This window comes from Bos javanicus, chromosome 15 (assembly GCF_032452875.1).
Source record: "Bos javanicus breed banteng chromosome 15, ARS-OSU_banteng_1.0, whole genome shotgun sequence".
NCBI lineage: Eukaryota > Metazoa > Chordata > Mammalia > Artiodactyla > Bovidae > Bos > Bos javanicus.
Window position 1 is genome coordinate 52,553,183 of NC_083882.1, and position 15,367 is coordinate 52,568,549.

At 42.7% G+C, this 15,367-nt stretch overlaps 1 long non-coding RNA gene across 1 annotated transcript; it reads right to left on the bottom strand.

The window, feature by feature from the left end:
* Positions 1-795: 795 nt before the first annotated feature.
* LOC133226818 (uncharacterized) lies at positions 796-15,366 on the bottom strand. The gene is made up of 2 exons (XR_009729629.1): positions 14,564-15,366; positions 796-13,562 (listed from the first exon to the last, which is right to left on the bottom strand). It is a non-coding gene; the product is annotated as an uncharacterized LOC133226818 (long non-coding RNA).
* Between the last annotated feature and the right edge of the window lies 1 nt (position 15,367).

Here is a 15,367-nt window from a genome sequence, read left to right on the forward strand (position 1 = left end):
CCCTCATCTGTCACATCTGATCTCCTTCCCTTACCTGGGCCACTCTTCTGAGAAGTAGGATCTGTACAGCTTCTGCCACACTGTCCTCTGTCTCCAGGATTCTCCAGTTCCTCCTTAATTTCATGCCTTTGGTAGTCATCTCAACAGAGCAGGATCTTCCTCCACTAGGCCCAGCAGGTAGGAGGATTAGTAATAAGGGCTTCTCTAGACTCTGGGCACAGTCTGTCTCTCTAAGCCTGTATGCAAAAAAGACACTAATCCAGGAGGTGCAGGGAAGGGCTCCAAGCCCAAACGCTGGCAGCCTAGGTTTTAGCCCTTGCTCACAGACTGCTGAGACCTGGAGCAAGCTCCTGCCCCTGTAGGGGCCCCTCAGTTTTGCAATTTGTAGTATGATGAAATAGTTCCTCAATCTGCAATCCCCCGATTATAATAATCTTCTGCCCTTATAGATTGCTCGGCAACTTAGTTTCATTTCTGCATCTTATTTGATCCTTCCAATATCCTATTTCCATTTTCAAATCAGAAAGCTTAGGTCCTCAGGGGAACAGAACTACCAAGGTCACACAGCAACTCAAAGACAGAGTCTAGAGTCCTTGCATCCTGAACCATCGTTGGTCCCTCACACGCAAAGACATCCTGAACCATCGTTGGTCCCTCACACGCAAAGATGCTAGGACTCTCGCTGTATCACTTTCTCTGACCCGCTGTCCCACTGGTAAAATGAGTGCTCAATGAAGGGAGCTGTGCTTAGCAAACCATTAAAAAAAGGGGGGGGGGGCAGAAAAATAATGGGACCGTTACGTTACTGTTTATTACTGTTATCTTTGCTAAGGCGCCCCCGTGTGTCCATCCCCAGGCGCTCCGTTCGCGCAGGCGCTCTTCGGTGTTTACAGAAGCCCTGAGGCCCGGCATTTGCGCGTGCGCTTCCCGTCAGGGATCGCCCCACCGATCGCCGTCGGACGCTGCTTTCAAGTCCCCTAGTGGTTGTGGCTGGAGTGTAACTACGGTTCCCTGGGGCCCGGTCGGCTCCGCCTTGGGTTGAGGCGTCTCTGCAACTCCGGAGCGGCGGAGATCTAAGCAGTGGCAGGGAGAGGCACAGCACTATCCCTCCAGACTCCTGCATCTCAAGTCACCGTTGCGCTAAGACTCGGGTGCAGACTTTCGGGCCCCTCATGGCACACTTGGCGGCCGCGGTGAATTGCAGTGGAACTGACCACGCACTGCCTCATGGGAGCCTTAGTTCGTGGCTAGAACCTTCCCGGAGTTGGAACTCTGCTTAAACTACATTTCCCAGAAGTCCAAGAGGCGAGCGTCTCAGAAGACGGGCCCGGGGCTTGCTGGGAGATCGAGTGTGGCGATGGTAGTTTGTGCAGGAAGGGAATCGTGAAGAAGCGGTGGAGCCTCCGGCTTTTAGCCTTGGTCGTGGTTCAAGCTACAGTTACACGGTAGCTGTCAAACGAAAAGAATAACTCTGCTGGGCTGAGTGTTGGGGTGATACTACACTCCCAGGGGTCACCATCGCCTGTGACTCTCAGTTCTCTTACTGCTTGTAACGATGGAGATATTCTACAGCTGCACTGTCCAATTGGAGACGGCAATGGCCACCTACTCCAGTACTCTTGCTTGGAAAATCCCATGGACGGAGGAGCCTGGTAGGCTGCAGTCCATGGGGTCGCAAAGAGTCAGACACGACTGAGCGAATTCACTTTCACTTTTCCCTTTCATGCATTGGAGAAGGAAATGGCAACCCACTCCAGTGTTCTTGCCTGGAGAATCCCAGGCACAGAGGAGCCTAGTGGGCTGCTGTCTATGGGGTAGCACAGAGTCGGACACGACTGAAGTGACTTAGCAGCAGCACTGTCCAATAGGGTAGAGACTAGCCTGTGGCTACTGAACATTTGACATGAGGTTAAGTGCCATGAAGAAAGAAAAATATTTGAATTTATTTAAAAATTAAATCCAATTAATTACTTTTAGTTAAATTTAAATAGCCACCTATGGGCTCAGCTCAGTCGCTCAGTTGCTTCCGACTCTGTGCGACCCCATGGACTGCAGCCTGCCAGGCTTCCCTGTTCATTACCAACTCCCGGAGCCTACTCAAACTCATGTCCATTGAGTCGGTGATGCCATCCAACCATCTCATCCTCTATCGTCCTCTTCTCCTCCTGCCTTCGATCTTTCCCAGCATCAGGGTCTTTTCCAGTGAGTTAGTTCTTTGCATCAGGTGGCCAAAGTACTGGAGTTTCCGCTATGGCTAGTGGCCACCTTATTCCACAGTGCACAGTGTTCATAATCAGCAATCATCTTCCTGGTTTGTGAGACCTAAGACTTTATAGTTTTCTTTCTACTCTGGACTGAAAAAAAGTACCACGTAAAAGTTGAGAACTACGTTTTATTTGTAGCCTTACTGAGGACTATAATTTGGGATGGCAGCCTCTCAGATAGCTCTGAAGGACTGTTCAAAAGAGGTAAGGGAGGAGCAAGGAATTTTTCCTGAAAAAAAAAAAATGTATAGTGAACATCCAAAGATTATTGCTATTCATACACAAGAAACCAGACGTCACAAATTAACTCTTAGTGCCCTTTTATGTATGGGAAAATGCAAGAGTCTAGGCTCACTGAAATTATTCCGTTGGGATGCTTTTGAACTGTGGTGTTGGAGAAGACTCTTGACAGTCCCTTGGACAGCAAGGAGATCCAACTAGTCCATCCTAAAGGAAATCACTCCTGAATATTCATCAGAAGAACTGATGCTGAAGCTGAAACTCCAATACTTTGGCTACCTGATGTGAAGAACTGACTCATTGGAAAAGACCCTGATGCTGGGAAAGATTGAAGGCAGGAGAAGTAGACAACAGAGGATGAGATGGTTGGATGGCATCACTGACTCAATGGACATGAGCTTGAGTAAACTCCAGGAGTTGGCGATGGACAGGGAGGCCTGGTGTGCTGTAGTCCACGGGGTCACAAAGAGTTGGACATGACTGAGCAACTGAACTGAACTGATGCATCTTAAACTATCTAGGGTTAGTATACTGTTTTTCTCCATCCAGAACTCCCCCTCAGGGTGCGCCCATTGTAGGGGGTAACTGCAGGGGCTGATGACTTGACAGCAGGAAACATTTTTGTTTACTTACTTGACAGGCAACATTTTTTTTTTGTCCACATTGCCTACTCAGTCTTTGCAGATTCCACCTCCTTTGTGTGTCCCTTGAAAATCTAAAAATTAGTTCAGGCTGTAAAAACCTGCTGTGGTATTCATCAGGCTGGAATAACAGACAGAGAGAAAGCCAGCCGCAAAATTAATAAGAAACAAAATTTTTCCCAGGGACATACTGCAGCTATAAAATACCGTAACAACCCTCTTCGTGGAGTGACTATTTCTTTCTTACTCACTGAGCAATTTTGTTTTCTAAAATCATAGAATATCAGAAATTTTGCTTTTAGAATAGGAATGCAACTCTTGCCTGGAAGAGCTAAATCACTAAGAGGACAGGGTTTAAAACCCAGGTGTGGAGAGATTCAGAAAAGGGACTTCTAAACATGTATTCCACATGAGCCTTAACTTTATTGTTTCCAAGGAAACAAGACCCTGAGTCCACTGAGCAGTCCAGACCTGATGTAGGCTACTTTACACACAGCTTTGGTTTGCTTTGAGCTATTAACTACTGCCTGATTTACATTTCACCTAATTCCACCTCTCTCAGATCCTATAAGAACTCTTTTTCTGTTTGGTAGGACACTCCATGATTCCTCTGATGTGCTGTCTTCCTCATAGCAATGGGTCAATAAACCTGACTCCACTGGACTATGGATTGTCCCCGGTGGTCTTTGACTGATTGGGTTAGAACACCCTGAAATACTGGTGTCCTCCAGGTTCCCTCACAGGCCCTCTCTTCACTGCATACTCTCTTTGGATGACCTCATTCACTTCCATCCCTAAGCTGATGATCCCACAATTTATGGCTTAGGTCTCTCTTTGGCCTCTGAGACATCTACTTCTGGTTGACTCAGGTTCCTTAAACTCCGTGAATTTAACACTGAATCTTTTTTTGGAGGGGAGGGGCAGCCACTTTTCACTGCTGTGCTTCAAGTAAGAACTATGCACTGACCACCTCTGACCATGATGTGGGTAGGGACACTCCTCACCTGGGTCAGATACCTCCTCGCACACTGTCCTCAAACTGCAGCACGCTGGATCAGCTGCTTTTCACATAGGTCAGCAGCCCAAACCTTAGAAAGCTGGGGGGGGGCAAGGGTTGGGGGCTGCAAGTGGAAAGTGGGTCTCAATTACTCTGCCCCTTTCCCCTGATCCCTCAGTAATAGCCGGGCCCTCAAGAAAGAGACTGCAGAGGCAATCCCACCTGTTTCCCCTCCTCATCTCTCATGGTTCCCTCCCTGGAAGCTTTTCCAGTGGTGTCTCCAGCTCATCCAGTCTTAGACCCTACTAGTACCTTGGAAATTTCATAGCCAACTGTTTTCACTGAGCCTGGTGGCTATGCAGAAGGGTGAGGTGTGGCCTGCCTGCTGCCTGGAGGGAGGGTGAACGCTGTGGGAAGAAGCTTCATCTTGGGCTGTGTTTGGTTTTCTCTTAAACACAGCTAAAAGCAAATATACTTCAACATCTTGAGGATTTAACTTCCATGTGAAGGACCCTCTAGCCATTTCTATTCCACTTCACCTCTGCCACGTCTCATCTACCAAAGATGTTTGTATTCCTCTTATTCATGTAACTTTGACCTAACTTTTTGGAAAATGAAAAGGGGTCATCTTTCCCATCCATTTCAAAGCACTGTTTACATTTACCCGTATTGACTGATGCCCAAATCACAAGTTTCTCTCCTTGGTGGATATAGCTTCAGTATCCCATTCCAAACATTGTTTTCCCTTTAAAGCAATAGTCAACAGTGTGTTCATGTGGTTTGTGAGGAAGGTTGGGGGTCCTAGGACCCCATCAGCTACAGATGATCTTGTTTCCCTCAAACCCTGAGCGTTTTGACCTCTTCATGCTTCTAAACCATTTACTTTTTAGTTCTATATTGTTTAATTCATAATCTTTGGTGGACCATCGATTATAGACATAAACAACTATTTAAAGAGAAGCATAAAAATAAACCTGTAAATCTGTCTAAAGATGATTGTTACCAGATTCTTGCATTCATCCAATCAAAATTTATATACAGCATATCCAGATGTCACAGAGACTACAAAGCCACAGCTAGAAGAAAGAGAAAAAAAGCAGACATGATGGCTTTTTGTGTATGGAGAATAAAGCCAGTCTACTCTCATAGGTGTCATTTGTTAAAACTGCTTGCAAACAACAGTCTGAACCTTTAATCTCATCATTTAGAAACAAAACATAAACATTAGAAACAAAAAAATAAACCTGTTGGATTTTAAAAAGTATTATGAAGTATTTCAGACATATACTTCCAATGTTAGGACACACAGATCCAGTTTCTTCTTTGGGTTGTACTGAATTCCATCTTTTGAGTATACCACATATAACCATGCATCTTGTCATATACTGGAGTGCAACTACTGGGACCAAGGGTGTGTTTGAATGATTCTGTGTGTGTGTGTGTGTGTGTGTGTGACTATGATGTAGCCAAAGTGCCCACCCAAGAGGTTAGGTCTGTTTACACTCCCACCAGCAGGAATGATGGTTCCATTTCCCACACCCTCACCAACTCTAAATATTAATAAATTTCTTAATTTTTACCAATCTGATGACTGTAACATGACCTCTCATTCATACTTTAACTTACATTTCACTAGTTGTGCATAATTTTTGTGTGTGGACCATTTGGTTTTGTTCTTCGATAAAAATCATTGCCCATTTTTATATTAGGTTTTCTGCTCTTCAGCTGACTTGTGGAAGTTCTTTACATCCTTTGGATTTTTACTAATTTGTTACACATGTTGCAAACATTTTCTCCTCATCTACCTCTCTATTTGCCTCTCTTTTTACTTTGTACATAGTGTCTTTTTTTGATAAAAAAAATATATAACGTAAAATTACTATTTTAAGGACTTCCCTGGTCCAGTGGTTAAGACTCCACACTTCAACAGCAGGGAGTACAGGTCCTATCCCTAGTCAGGGAACTAAGATCACAGGGAGCAGCCTAAAAATATATACATATATTACCATTTTAATCATTTTTAAGTGTACAATAGTTCAGTGGCATTAATTACATTCATCATGTTGTAAAACCATTACCACTATTTCTAAAACTGTTTCATCATCTCAAACAGAAATTCTGCAAACATTAAGTAATAACTACCCATTTCCTCCACATGCCTCTGTAACCTTTAATCTACATTCTGTTTTCATGAATTTACTATTCTATACATTTTATATAAGTGGTCACAAAATATTTGTCCTTTTGTGTCTGACATTTCATGTGGTATAAATTTTCAAGGTTCATAGAAGTTATAGCATGTATCAGAACTTCATTGCTTTTTATGGCTGAATAACATTTCACTGTATGTATAAACCGCATTTTGCTTATTTATTCACCTGTTAATGGACACGAGTTGTTTCCACTTTTTTTTGTGTGTGAATAATATTATTATGACCCTGTGCCTGTGCTCGTGCATGCATGCTAAGTCGCTTCAGTCATCTCCGACTCTTTGCAATTGCACAGACTGTAGCCCGCCAGGCTTCTTTGTCCATGGGGTTCTCCAGGCAAGAATTCTGGAGTAGGTTGCCATTACCTCCTCCAGAGGATCCTCCTGATGCAGGGATCGAACCTGAGTCTCCTATGTCTCCTCCATTGCAGGCGGATTCTTTACTTGCTGAGCCACTGGGGAAGCCCCATTATGAACAAGATTATACAAATATCTGTTTCCACTGTTTCCCCATCTATTTCCCATGAAATGATGGGTCCAGAAGCCATGATCTTCATTTTCTGAATGTTGAGCTTTAAGCCAACTTTTTCACTCTCCACTTTCACTTTCATCAAGAGGCTTTTGATTTCCTCTTCACTTTTTGCCATAAGGGTGGTGTCATCTGCATATCTGAGGTTATTGATATGTCTCCTGGCAATCTTGATTCAAGCTTGTGCTTCTTCCAGTCCAGCGTTTCTCATGATGTACTCTGTATATAAGTTAAATAAGCAGGGTGACAATATACAACCTTGATGTACTCCTTTTCCTATTTGGAACCAGTCTGTTGTTCCATGTCCAGTTCTAACTGTTGCTTCCTGACCTGCATACAGATTTCTCAAAAGGCAGGTCAGGTGGTCTGGTATTCCCATCTCTTTCAGAATTTCCCACAGTTTATTGTGATCCACACAGTCAAAGGCTTTGCCATAGTCAAGAAAGCAGAAAGAGATGTTTTTCTGGAACTCTCTTGCTTTTTCCATGATCCAGCAGATGTTGGCAATTTGATCTCTGGTTCCTCTGCCTTTTCTAAAACCAGCTTGAACATCAGGAAGTTCACGGTTCACGTATTGCTGAAGCCTGGCTTGGAGAATTTTGAGCATTACTTTACTAGCATGGGGAATAGATGGGAAATAGATGGGGAAAGAGTGGAAACAGTGTCAGACTTTATTTTTTTGAGCTCCAAAATCACTGCAGATGGTGACTGCAGCCATGAAATTAAAAGACGCTTACTCCTTGGAAGGAAACTTATGACCAACCTAGATAGCATATTCAAAAGCAGAGACATTACTTTGCCAACAAAGGTCCGTCTAGTCAAGGCTACGGTTTTTCCTGTGGTCATGTATGGATGTGAGAGTTGGACTGTGAAGAAAGCTGAGCACTGAAGAATTGATGCTTTTGAACTGTGGTGTTGGAGAAGACTCTTGAGAGTCCCTTGGACTGCAAGGCGATCCAACCAGTCCATTCTGAAGGAAATCAGCCCTGAGATTTCTTTGGAAGGAATGATGCTAGAGCTGAAACTCTAGGACTTTGGCTACCTCATGCAAAGAGTTGATTCATTGGAAAAGCCTCTGATGCTGTGAGGGATTGGGGGCAGGAGGAGAAGGGGACGACAGAGGATGAGATGACTAGATGGCATCACTGACTCGATGGATGTGAGTCTGAGTGAACTCTGGGATTTGGTGATGGATAGGGAGGCCTGGCGTGCTGCAATTCATGGGGTCGCAAAGAGTCGGACACGACTGAGTGACTGAACTGAACTGAACTGAATGAATAACAACACTGAGCACTCTTTCATGTGTTTATTGGTCTTTTGTATATCTTCTTTGAAGAAATGTCTATTCAAATTATTTGCTCATTTTTTGAATTGGGTTATTTTTGTTGTTGTTCAGTCACTAGGTTGTATCTGACTTTTTGTGACCCCATGGACTGTAGCATGCCTGGCTCCCCTGTCCTTCACTGTCTCCCAGAGTTTGTTCAGATTCATGTCCACTGAGTCTCGGTGATGTTATCTAACCATTTCCTCTTCTGCCCCAACTCCCTTTTCCTTTTGCCTTCAGTCTTTCCCAGCATCAGGGTCTTTTTCAAAGAGTCAGCTCTTCACATCAGGTGGCCAGAGTATTGGAGTTTCAGCTTCAGCATCAGTCCTTCCAGTGAATATTCAGGACTAATTCCTTTAGGATTGACTGTTTTAATCTCCTTGCAGTCCAAGGGACTCTCAAGAGTCTTGTCCAGGACCACAATTCAAAAGGATCAATTCTTTGGTGCTCAACCTTCTTTCATGATCCAACACTATATTTGTACATGACTACTAGAAAAACCATAGCTTTGCCTATTGGACCTCTGTCGGCAAAGTGATGTCTCTGCTTTTTAATATGCTTTCTAGGTTTGTCATAGTTTTCCTCCCAAGGAGCAAACCTCTTAATTTCATGGTTGCAGTCACTGTCTGCAGTGATGGAGCCGAAGAAAATAAAATCTGTCACTGCTTCCACTTTTTCCCCCTTCTATTTGTCATGAAGTGATGGGACCAGATGCCACGATCTTAGTTTTTCGAATATTGAATTTAAAGCCAGCTTTTTCACTCTCCTCTCTCACTCTCATCAAGAGGGTGTTGAGTTTTAGGAATTCTTTATTTTTTCTGGATACTAGACCCTTATCAGAGATATATCTGCAAATAATTTCTCCTATTCTGTAGGTTGTCTTCTCACTTTCTTGATCATCTCCTTTGATGCACAAAAGCTCTTTTCTTCCTTTATTGCCTGTGCTTTTGGTATCTGGAGAAGGCAATGGCACCCCACTCCAGTACTCCTGCCTGGAAAATCCCATGGACGGAGGAGCCTGGTGGGCTGCAGTCCATGGGGTCGCTAAGAGTTGGACACGACTGAGCGACTTCACTTTCACTTTTCACTTTCATGCATTGGAGAAGGAAATGGCAACCCATTCCAGTGTTCTTGCCTGGAGAATCCCAGGGACGGGGGAGCCTGGTGGGCTGCCGTCTATGGGGTCGCACAGAGTCGGACACGACTGATGCAACTTAGCAGCAGCAGCAGCTTTTGCTTTCATATTCATAAAATTATAGTCATAAAGATTTTCCCTAATGCTTGTTCAAAGACTTTTGAAATAGTTTTAGCTCTTAAGTTTAGGTCCATTTTGAGTTAGCTGTCTTGTATATGACATGAGGTAAGGGTCTGATTTTATTCTTTTGCATATGCAGATCCAGTTGTCTCAGCCATTTTTTGAAGAAAAAAATATTTCTCTATTGAATTGAGTTGGCATTCTTGTCAAAAAGCAATTGGCCATTGATGTATGGATTTACTCCTGGATCTCAATTTTATTCTAATGGTCCTTGTGTCTATCTTGATGCCATTACAAACCCTCCCCCGCTTTTTTTTTACTGTTGTAGCTTTGTAGTATATCTTGAAGGGTAAAGTCCTTCAAATATATCCTTTTTCAAGATTATTTTGGCTATTCAGGATCCCTTGTAATTCCATATGAATTTTAGGATTGGCATTTCCATTTCTGCATGAAAGACTTGTAATTTTGATAGGGCATGATGTGTTTTATTGTCCAGAAATTTTTTATTTTGATATGGTTAAATTATCTATCTTTTCCCTTATGACTTTTGTGTTATGCATGTTGTTTAGGAAGGTCTTCCCTATCCCAAGGTTATCAATAAATTATTCTACTTGTTTCTGATATCTTTATCATTTTATAAGTCATAATGTAATATAATCCATCTGGAATTTACTTTTGCATATGGTGTGAAGAAAAAAATTAATTATAACTATATACTTTTGCTAACTGGATAACTAATTGTCCTTACATAAATTATTGAAAAGATTTCTTTTTTCTATATATTTGAAATGCTACCTTCATCTTATATTAAATTCCTACATGGGAGGATCTATTTTTGTTCTCTATTCTATTATTATCTTGCCTATTTTTGAACAAGCAGCACACAATTTTCATTATATTAGTCTTTCCTCAGTCTTAAAAATATTTTTGTGGTATTCTTTTTGAGATGAGTTTTAGAAACAACTTGTCAAATTCCATAACAATGAAATCCTATTGGAATATAATAGGAATATATTGACTTCATAATTTGTGTAAATTACATTTTTATTTTTAGTCTTTCCAACTCCAAACATTTATATTTTTTCTTTCATTTAGATATTCTTGTATGTTCTTCAGTTAATTTAATTGATTCCATTAAGATACATTAAATATATAATTGATATGATCGAATTAATTTATGTTGTTCATTTTCAGCTAGTACATTTTTTCTTGTTATACTTCTAAATATATTTGTTTTTGTTGCTGTCATGAATGACTTTATTTTTACTACATTTTCTAACTGGACATTACTGGGATGCATAATAACTTCTGAATATATTTTCTGTATATTACTTATAGAAACCTTCCTACAGGTTTACTAACAGAGTTAAGCAGAGATCTATATACAAGGTTGTTCAGTGTAGCACCGTAAAAGCAAATAATCAGAAATAATCTAAATATTTATCATTATGATATTGATTTATATATGTAATACATCTAAACAATGAAATACTTTGAAGCTTTATTTTATTTATTTTTGACCATGCCCCCTGGCTTGTGGGATCTTTGTTCTCCGACAAGGGATTGAACCCGGGGCCCTCAACAGTGAAAGTGCAGAGACCTAAGCACTGCCTGCCAGGGAATACCCTATTTTGCAGCTTTAAAAGGAATGACCTATGGGAGGTTGCTGTGTAACACAAGAAGCTCAACTCGGTGCTCAGTGACAGCCTAGAGGGGTGGGAAGGGATGGGGGTGGGAGGGAGGTTCAGGAGGGAGGGGGCATATGTATATTTATGGGTGATTCATGTTGTATGGCAGAAACCAACATAACATTGTAAAGCAATTATATTTCAATTTTAAAAAAGAGAAAATAAAATTCTGGGCAAATAAAAAAAGGTTAATACCATATTATAAATCAATGTGTACAAAATAAATTTGGTGGTCTTCTTCAAGTGAAAAAAAAAGGAATGAAGTAGATCTATGTAGTCTGATATGAGAAGTTCTTTAAGATATAGTGAAAATATATTGTTACATAAAGAAGCAACATGTAGAACAGTGTGCAAATGCTACATTTGTGTTTTTATATTCTTGTATATACCATGAGGTCACAAAGAATCAGACACGGCTGAGTGACTTTTACTTCCACTTTCACATATATAAATATTTCTGAAAGGATGGGTACACACTAAATTGTTAATGGTGTTAATTGTTAATGGTGATGCTTCTAGAGAAGGAGACTGGGAACACATCCATAAAATGATGTGTTCACGCCCATTTTTCTCTTCCAGGGAGCAGGGGAACACTGTGTTTCCTAACCTTCCTAGGAGATGTGATCTCACCAGTGAGGATGTGGGCAAAGAGTGTGTCACTTCAGGTCTAAGGCAATTAATTATCAGTGTGAATGTCCACCCCCTTCTCCCCCCACCACAACCTTTTTCCCATCTGAACAGTTGGGATCAAAGTACTTTGTGATGATGGAGATGCTGGTGGAAGCAGCTTGGATCTGAGTCACTGCTGAAGGAGAATAGTACACCAACATGGTCTACCCGGCACTGGAATATGAGGGAGACAAATGTTTGTTTTAAGCCACTGAGATCTGAAGGCTTATTCTGAAAGCTGGGGTCTTTGTCCCGGAATCTGGGCTCGACTAGGACTGCTCTGGCCAACAAAACACAGAGGAAGTAAGGCTGTGCTAGTGTCCAGTCTCGAACCTTAATAGACTAGCAGCATTCTTGCTGTCTGCTGGAATGTTTGTTTTGGGATGTATCCTTTCAGAGCCTAGCCACCGTGTTTGGAGAAACCTGAGCTGTGTGAGGGGCCACATGCAGGGCTTTCATTTTAGGTTTTTGGCTAGGATTCACCTTCCAGTCAATAGCCAGCATCTCCTGCTGGTTAAATAAGTGAGCCATTATCAGCAACCAGCCCCGCTGAGTCTTCATATGACCCCAGTGGTTGTGACTACAACTATGTAAGAGACTCAAAGCAAGAATCACCAGAGCTCAGCCAACACTCAGAATCGCGAGAGCTCTTAAGAAACAGTTGTATTAAGTAAAAAATAATCAAGAGACCTGGAGGAGGAAATGGCAACCCACTCCAGCATTCTTGCCTGGGAAATCCCATAGACAGAGGAGCCTGGCAGGCTGAACACACATACACACACCAAACCGAGAGACCACTGAACAGTCTGTCCTATGCTAGCCAATAGAAACATGTGAAGCAAAGAGGCTCTCTCTTATACTATTTGAATTTTTGACTATGTACATGTTATTTTTCAATTAAAAATATTTACAATTTTGAATTCCAAACTTCTGTGCACTGGGTCATGAGAATTGTTTCTGCATGTTTTTAATGAGAGCAACATGGGTAAATATTTACTGATCACCTAGTCAGTTGATGCCAGGCCCTGTTCTAGGTGCTTGAAGACAGAGCTGGGATCAAGGCTGAACTGGTCCTGGCTTTCCTGAAGCTTCCAGCCTGGTAGGAGAGATAGGTCATAAACAACAAAACAAACAACACAGAAACATGATCCTTTCTGAGAGTGATAAATGCTCTGAAAGGAACAACTGGATGATCTCCAGACACTGATTAGGATAGAAGCTATTTCATTCAGATTGGGTCTTCTGAAATCTGACTTGTAGGCAAGAGTCAGCCCATAAAAGTTTAGGAAGAAGAGCACCAGAAACAGGGGACAGCCAGGGCAAAGGTTCCACAGTGGGAGTTTGCCTGTGATTTATTTTTCTTTTTTTAGAAAAATTGATTTATTTTTGGCTCTACTGAGTTTTTCTTGCTGCGCAGGTTTTTCTCTACTTGCAGTGAGTGGGGACTACTCTAATTGCAGTGGCTTCTCTTGTTGCCAAGCACAAGCTCTAGGGCTTCAGTAGTTGCGGCTCCCAGGCTCTAGAGTACAGGCTGTAGTTATGGTGCACAGGCCGAGTTGCCCCTCAGTTTGTGGGATCTTCCCGGACCAGGGATAGAATCCCTGTCTTCTGCATTGGCAGGCAGATTCTTTACCACTGATCCACCGGGGAAGTCTTAGCAGTTATTTCAGTGTTGTGAATAAGGTTTCATCCAACAGTAGAAGAGGTAAAGTCAGAGATGTGGGCAGGAGCCAGACTAAGCAGGGCCTTGAAAGCAACAGAAAGGATTTAGGGATTTGAGTTGAATATGCAGGAAAAGCTTTAGGAGGGTTTTAAGTAGAGTAACAGGAACTGATTTAGGTTTTAATAATCACTGGCTGCTGGGAGATGCCTAATCCAGGAGCAAGTTTCAAACTGCACTCTAAAGTACATTAGGTCTCTAAATCATGATATAACCACTTTTTATATTTATTGGTCATCACATCATGGCTTTCTAACATAATCAAAGATATATTAAGCAGCATGTTAAATGTGAAGCATAAATAATTTGTCTATATATTATGAATATCATCTAAAAATTTAAGTGAACTTTATAGTACAACTTTTCATATTCTAAAGATAAAAATATTTTTAGTCAAAATCAGATACTTCTTTATCATATACTATTCAAACATGACAAAATTATTTTAAATTTCCTAGATTCGGAAATCCTGACCACAATATGACTCTCCAACTGAGAGAAATAATACCTCTCTGCCTCACAGTAAGGCAGAGCCTTGACAATATGCCCTTCAATATACAATAGCCTCAGTTCCTTTGATGGCGTCCCCAGGCACCTGCAAGTCACTCACTTCTAAGAGGGAATTTAATTGTTGCCAATTGGCCCTGAGCCTCCATGGGTACCATCTCCTTCTCCTGGGCACACCTTCTAGTTAATGTTAACACCCACCACCCATTCCTTCAAGGGACAAGGCTAGGCTTGGGCTGGGGCCGAGTTTAGGGAAGGCTTAACTGAAGTGCAGGCTCAACAAAGCTTTCCTGGAAGAGGTGACTTATGAGTAGGAGTCAGGCCCACTAGAGGGAAAGGTGTTGCACACAACACGCATGGCATGTTCAAAGGAAATGAGGGTCAAAGACAATGGCACAGGAGGACTGAGCGCAATTCATTGTGGTTTCAAAGCACAGCAGCATTCACGCTCCTGCGGGGGTCTCCAGCAGTTACAGCTTTCCAAGACCTGCCACCCATTCCCATTTGCATTTCAACAGACCTGTCACCTCTACGACCTGCAGGGCTCCACTGAATCACTCCTTTCATACTTCACAGCAGCCTGTTTGCAGAGCTCTGGACTGCGGTCTCGCTGGAGACAGTTTTATCACACACAGTCCCTGCAAGCTGAGGACTCAAGTGAGTGTACCAGCAAGAAATGCCGCCGCTTTTCCAGAGCCGCCCACATGGAGTGATAGGTGCAGCCCCGAGTCAGGATACTGCTGGCCGGCTCAGCCATCCCCTCTCGTGCAGTCTCAGGAAAGCCTTTTCTTTCCCTCTGGGCTAGGGGTTTGCTCGATGAAATCAGCTGCATTCCTTTACTCTCAAGGTCGTAAATTTTCTGCGATGAACTGGAGCCTAAAACCTTGCTGCGGACAAGGGCAGTTCTGCCTCCAGTCCTTTCAGGCCAGAATCTACTGGAAGTTTTTATATCCACAAAGCTCTGCGTTTGTTCTTCTCGCTCGCTGCCCGGTATCCGTTTCTCTCGGCGAATTCCTATTTCATTCCTCATGATCCAGATCAGTGCCATCACCTCCGCAAAGCAGGGCCTCGTCCCTCAGTCCCTTCCTCTTCCGTACTTTCGTATCTCGCTGTTTCACACTGTCTGCCTTGTCTGTGTCGCCTCCCTTCACAGATCTTGAGCGCCTCGAGAGGAGGGTCCGGGTGTGAGGGGATCTCCAGGTCCCCAGTTTAGTGTACTGCCTGGTCCAGAGTGTCTGTTATTGTTGACTTCGGTCCGGGAGCGGTGGGGTTAAGGAAATAGGCCCCGCCCCCCCAGAAGCCCCGCCTGCGGAGCGCGCCAACA